The sequence below is a fragment of the Lissotriton vulgaris genome, chromosome 8 (genome assembly GCF_964263255.1).
Source record: "Lissotriton vulgaris chromosome 8, aLisVul1.2, whole genome shotgun sequence".
NCBI classification, from domain to species: Eukaryota; Metazoa; Chordata; class Amphibia; order Caudata; family Salamandridae; genus Lissotriton; species Lissotriton vulgaris.
In genome coordinates this window covers 650,563,565-650,571,208 of record NC_141696.1, presented here as the reverse complement: position 1 = coordinate 650,571,208, position 7,644 = coordinate 650,563,565, and positions in this window count along the sequence as shown.

Sequence of the window (7,644 nt, the reverse complement as noted above, 5' to 3'; positions counted from 1 at the left end):
TGTATGCCGATTTCTGATTTTAAGATAATGTATTGGCATCTTTGCTATTGCCCCATATGCAGGAAGTGATCCATGGTGAGCAATCCCTGCATATAAAATTCCACAGATCCCAAACTTTATGTAACCCCTTGCCTGCTTATGATGGAACCACACCGTCATGAGATACGGGTGGAGTGTGCTCATGACGGCATGGTTCTGTCATGTGGCTGCCGTTCCACCCACGCTGCATTAATTCCCCGCCTGTACGGGCGAATTAATGAGCAGGCGGGCCGTGACTCATGACGGCATGGTTCCGTTGCGAGCATGGCAGCGTCATGCTCAACCCCTACCTCCCTCGTGCCACGGCGAAATTCGCGCTGCAGCCAAGGGGTTAAAAATGCATGCATTTATAACACTTATGCATAAAATATCACTAGTGTTCAATTGTTTTTCTCCAAAAATGTAAAATCATTTTTTACATTTTACTATGACTATGACTCGCCTCTTATCTATTTTTGAACTCTGTACTATAACATTTTAAAAACTCATTAAAGCAGGAAATAAAAATGAAACATTGAAACATGTCTAAAATATGTTTAGCCTAATACTATAATGTAATTATAAAGGTTGTATACCTCTAAAATAGTTGTTTCTTATTTTGCTGAATCTGTGGATCAGATCCGCAAGTTCGCTGCTATCACGTGACGGGAACAAAACCAAGAGTTGAAACCGTGCAAACCGTGCGGTTCCCCGAGAACTCTGTGGTTTCAATTTTATTTTTTTAAATGCAGTTATACTACATATATAGAAAACATTAACAGTATTCAATTGTTTTTTCAAAAACAATTACTATTATTATTTACATTTTACAATGATTCTTAATCCTCTGACATCTATTTTTGAACTTTATGTACTTAAATAATTCCTCTCTTTTTGCATCATTGTCACTGCTTTCTCGTTACTGTTTATATATTTACAGTACTTTCTCAGTATATTTTTCTATAAATGTAATTCTTTCATCTTTTGCCATATTTTGCGTCCAGGTATTCATCTTTATTTGAAGCTGTGTAAACTAATATTTATCCAGGGAACTGACCCCTGACTGACTGTAGCAGATCTCCTGTGACCAATCTACCATATAATTAATAAATATTAAAAATTTACTTAAACATGTGAGATCTTATACTAGTAAAAACCAAAGGTTACTGGTACATTATAGTTAGGCTGACATTTCACTTGTACAAAACCAGAGAAATTCAATAGTTATAGGTAGCTGAGCTAGCTAAAACATACGTCCCAATGCACTGCTTATGACCTCATATATTACATCACTCATGACATGATCAGTGACATCATTGATGACATCTCAAATGACTTCACTGATGACATTATCCAGTGGTTGCGAGTGTTGTTTAAAAGTTACTGAGTGTTTAAAATATATACTAATGTAAGTGGTTGTGGGTGTGCTTGTGCAGGAGAGTGAATGGGTATGTCAGTGGTGTATAGAAAAGTGAGTGGGTATGTGAGAGAATGCATACATGAGTGAGCTGATGTGTGTGTTTTACATGGGTGAGTGGGCATGTCGGTGCGTGTATGAGTAAGTGGCTGTTTCAGTAACTGTATAGGTGGTTTAGTGGTTGTGTAAGTAGGTGTAATGGTGAATGAGAAGGTGCATGAGTGACTGTATGGGTGACTGAGCCGGCACATCAGTGTCTGTAGGGGTGATAGAGAGGGTACACAAGTGACTGTATGGGTACATGAATAGGTGTGTAAGTGGGTGTATGCGTGAGTAAGTGGCTCTGAGTGGCTATATAGTGAGTGAATGGGCTTGTGAGTAGCTGTATGGGTGAGTGAATGTGAAAGAGGTTGTATGAGAGAGTATGTGCTTATGTAAGTGACTGTATAGGTGAATGAGTACGTGTTGATATATGTATGAGTAACTGTATGGGTGAATGAGTTGCTGTATGATTAACTTCATGGTAGATTGCGTAGATATATGAGTAGCTGTATGGGTATCTGATTCAGCATGTGAGTGGCTTTATGGGTGCATGACTAGATGTGTAAGTCTCTATATGTTTGTATGACTGGATGTGTGAATGGATGTATTGGTTGGTGAAGTCATCAGTAATGTCATTTGAGATGTCATCATCAGCTGCTGAAAATCTTAGGGTTTCCATTGGAATATGCTGACTCGCTCGAAGAAAAAAATCCAAAGCTTTATTTCCATAGGTTCCTCATGAACCACACACACATTTTACGAAAAACACACCCAAAACAATCACTTTGGTTTTGGCTGTTGGCGAGAGCTGCAAAGCTATTTTATACTTCCATGGTGGCAGAAACAAATCTATCAGCTGCTGTAGCTGCACAAGAGGATGAACAAGGAGTGGAACAAGAGGAAGTTACTTCCATCTGAGAGTGATGTGCGGTACTGGTTTGTTCTACAATCTGGAGAAAAGAAAGCCAGTGCCAGATTTGTTGAATGCAATTTGTGTGGGAAACAGCTTTTGAGGGGTACTATGAAAAAGTAGATGTGGCATATCATCAATGTGGAAGCACATCAAAAGCAACCAATAAAGTGTATATTTTAGAAAGATGAAGGAGAAAGGAACATGGTCTACTGCTTAATAAGGTGTAAATAGCGGTTGTTCCAAGATATCCTTTGAAAGTTTGAGGACATTATTTTCATGTTGCAGAAACAAAAGGCTCTCCTTTGCCAAATGTTCTCCTTTTAAAAACGTTTTGAAAACAGTATATTTGTTTAATACGCAACAGTTTTGCATATCATTTCAGTCTTTGCACTTTAAGATGCACATGCATCAAAATAGGCAATCGCGATTCTTTAATTGCGATTTTTAAAGAATTTGCAATTAAAGAATCGCAATTGTCTATGCATGTAGGAATCACAAAACATGTTGTGATTCCTATAAATTCCTTAATTGCAATCGCAAATTGCGCGTCACAATTCAGGAATTACTACCTATTCATTGTAATGGGCCTAGAGGCCCAAAGGAATGAATGGGAATTGCATGCACAATTTGTGAGTACCCAATAGGTACTCGCAAATTGTGCATGCAATTTAAAGGTTGCAAGGTTGCAAAAAGGACACCCTGTTGCACCCTTGAAATTACAATTTAGCCACATGTTGTGCACACACATGCCCCAAAGGCATGTGTGTGTGTGTAACATGGGACTTTGAAAAATGCACTTTGGTGCATTTTTCAAAGAAATCGCAAATTACCATCACCTTTAACATGATGGTAATTTGCGATTCTTAATTGCAAAGTTGCCATTTCTTTTTCCTTTAATGCATCCATTGAAGGAATCACAATTTGTGATTCCTTAAATGAAATTGCAATTAAAGTAATCACAAATTTTACGATTCTTTAATTAGAAACTTTTGAATTTGGGATGATGCATCCCAAATGCAAATATACTGGTCGCAAAGGGGACCAGTATTTCATTTGATGCATCTGTACCTAAGAATAGTAAATAGTGCATTTTTTGCAACAACAAAAAAAAACATTTTCCTTAAAGAGCTGTGTTAATGTTCTCATTATTGTATGGCTGTATCAGTGTTTTAATAAGTGTTTTGAGGGTGTTAGTGCATGTGTTACTACGTGTCTGGGTGTGTTAGTGTATGAATAAATGTCTGTATGGGTGCATAGGTGCATATATTTGAGTGTCCCTGTGTGCGTAAATGTATCCATCAGTGTGTGCATTGCTGTGTCACTGTAAGAGTTAGCATCTGCCCTGGTGGGTCAGTGTGTCTGTGTGTGTGTGACTGACTATAGCAGTCTTGAAATAAGTGTGTGTAGATGTGTTAGTGTGTGTCTTACTGTATGTGTTGGTGTGTCACTGCAGGACCAAATATGTATATGGGTGTGTCAGTCTTTCAGTGTATACAATAGTGTGAGAGTACATGCATCAGTATGTGAATGGGTGTGTTAGTTTGTGACAGTTTCTGGGTGTGTTAGTGTATGCGTACATGTGTGTGCCTGGCTCTGTCAGTCTATCAATAGGTATGTTCCTAGGTGTGTCAGTCTATGTATGACTGTGTCCTTAGCTGTGTCAGTGTATGCCTAGGTGTGTACCTGATTGTATCAGTTAATATGTAAGTGTATGTTTGGATCTGTCATTATATAAATGAGTGTATGCCTGGATTTCTCAGTGTATGTCTTAGTGTATCTCTGGATGTCTCGGTGCATGAAAGAGTATACCCATGGGTGTGGCAGTGTATGTGGCAGTGTATGCATGTGTGAGTTAATGTATGCATTGGTGTTTCTGTGGCTGCATCAGTGCATGTATCATTGTGTCCATGGGTGTCCCAGTGTATGTATCAAAGTGTCTCAGGGTGTTTCTGTTTATGCACGACTAATTGACTGAGTGACTCTCAGTCTATAAAGGAGTGATTTACTGTGTACCTCAAAGAATGAATGACATTGTGCATGAGAGCCTTAGAGTGTATATCAGTAAGTCCTAGGGTGTGTATGAAAGAGTGTGTAAATATAATATTGAGTATATCACTGGAAGGAGATCATTCCTCTAACAAGCCAGTGCACTAGTGGGTGCTGCCTGGCTGCAGACTATGTCACAGGGAGAACTGAATTTCAGATCGTGATGCACCAGGCCCGTCACACATTGCAGTGACGGTCTGATGAGGAGCGCGCTATGATGAAACATAACACTCTAACAGGTGTGTGAGGGCATCAGCTTCTAAAAATCAGTTCTCCTCGTGACATAGTCTTCAGCTAGGCAGCACTTTCTAGAGCACCAGCTTGTTAGAGGAACAATCTCCTTTCCTGTGATATACTTGATACCTATACCTGGAGAACCATAGGAGTAGAACCTCTTTAAATGACCCACTCTTCCGTCCCCTTTTTAATTTAATCTAAATATTTAAATGAAGTGATTTGTGTGTTTATGGGTGTGCCTGTATATGTATCAGCGAGACCCAGAATGTTTGAGTGTGTGTGTAAGAAGATACATGAATATATCAGTGAATACATTAATGGATGCCTGGGCATGTCAGTGTATGTTTCAATGAGGACTTGGGTTTGTTAGTGTATGCACCAGTCATTAACTGGTTGTATCAGTGCATACATCAGTGTGTGCCTGGAAAGGCAGAATTAGTAACGTTTTAGAAAAATACAATCACAAAGTACTGTAAATACTGCACATATAGATAGGGAGGAGGAGTGAAAATCATGGAAAATTGCAGAAAACAATGCAGTAGATAGAGATGAAAAACACATGACGAAGGTGTGAAAGGAGACCAAAATATAAACCACAATAATAAAAGTATTTGGACAACAAAATTAAACATCATCAATATTTTAAATATAACTACTATCATTCTCTCTCTCTCTCTCTCTCTCTCTCTCTCTCTCTCTCTCTCTCTCTATATATATATATATATATTCACTGAAAAAACCATAGGTTATAGACCATATATAGTTAGGAATTCGCATTTACAAAACCTTATTTTACTCACACAAAACCATTGAAATTCCATATATAGTTAGTTGCACTAACTATATATCGCGCACCCGCAATCCACTGCTGATGATGTCACATATTACATCATTCATGACATGGTCAGTGACATCACTGATGACATCACTGATGACATCTCAAATGACATCACTGATGACATCTCAAATGACATCACTGATGACATCACTGATGACATCTCATTTGACATTACTGATCACATCACTGATGATATCATTCATGTGATAATACGATGAACCTCTTCAGACTCTAATATAACCTTAGATACAATCAGTGTAAACAGACACTCACAGACTGTCACTCATCCATGGAGTTACTCACACACCTAGTCAGTCAATCAAAGAATCAATCACACCTCGATTTCCTCAACTATACAGTTATACAAACTTTACTTATTCAAACATATACTAACACATATTAACTCTCTTATACAATCCCTGATACAAGTTCACAATGATCCATACAGCCACTCACACATTCACTGGCTCTTATGCACAGTTATTTATATATGTCAACTCTCACATGTACTGTGTTTTACATATGTACTTACTTTGACATGTAGCACTGAGATATCCATTCACTCACCAATACACTCATGCACACAGTCAACCGCCCATACAGCTGTTTCCACATGCACTTTTGAAACCATACATCTAGTGAATCAACTGCTCACACATCTATGCACAGAGTCATACACCTCCCAGCCACCCACACACACACTCAGTATCCCATACAAATACTTGGGCAACCAATCAATAACCCATATAGTTACTCATATAGCTACTTATCAACACATGCAACAGTTTACAGAACAACAGACATAATGATGCACAAATGAAGACAGTTTAGTCACTAACCCATGCACTCAGTGAGACACATTTAATCACTCACTCATACAGTCAGTCATGCACCTACTAAATCCTTCATCCAGACACTTATACATCCACTCATTCTTCAATATGTAAGACATATTTTAACTTTACAGAAACATACCACTCATTCTTCAATATGTAAGACATATTTTAACTTTACAGAAACATACAGTCACTGGATGTTGTCATCAGTGATGTCATCAGTGATGTCATTTGAGATGTCATCAGTGATGTCATCAGTGATGTCACTGACCATGTCATGAATGATGTAATATGTGACATCATCAGCAGTGGATTGCGGGTGCGCGATATATAGTTAGTGCAACTAACTATATATGGAATTTCAATGGTTTTGTGTGAGTAAAATAAGGTTTTGTAAATGCGAATTCCTAACTATATATGGTCTATAACCTATGGTTTTTTCAGTGAATTTTCAAGGTTTTGTAAATGCTAATTCCTAACTATATATGGTCTATAACCTACGTTTTTTTCAGTGAATTTTCAAGGTTTTGTAAATGCTAATTCCTAACTATATATGGTCTATAGCCTATGGTTTTTTCAGGGAATATATATATATACATACATATATAAACATATATCATCTGTATATCTACATATAAATACAAACATAAATGCATGCATACATATACTTATATGCATTTTAGGGTTGTTAGGGCGTTTTCGTGTGTATTATGTTGCTTTTTTAGGGCTTTTGGGTCAATTAAGTAGGGTTCCCGGAGCCTAGGGCTGAGGGGCCGGTTCAGTTTCGTGCGTATTGGTGTTGGCAAGGTTTTGAGGGATTTTGGCGGTTTTTGGTCGAGATTTGGCCGTTTTATGGCTTTTTTTTGTGTTTGCGGGGGGCGCATATTCGGGTTGAAATTCGTCCCTGTTCCAGTGGATGGATTGGGCTGATATTTGGTAAGATGTTAGGGAATCGCTGGAACTAGTGTCCAGCCAAGTTTGAAGCGGATCGGAGCAGTGGAAGTGCTTTATAGAGCAATTTATGTGCGGAGTAGCGAATTGTCATGTTATTCAATGGGAGTTTTTGGTGCGCATGGAGAAGGTGAATTTGGGGTGTTCCAGTTGCGCTAGAGGGACGGGGCTTGGGTGAGCTGTAGGGAGAGTGGATCGGCAGGTGTGCCGGATTTTTGGGATTTGTTGGCCGAAGGGAAGGGTGTGCTTGGGCAAAGTCGATTTGGTGAAAACGGTGCGTTATTTACATGAAAGTTGAAAAAACACTAATAAAAGCAAAGCTAAAAAGCCACCTCATTACAAACAG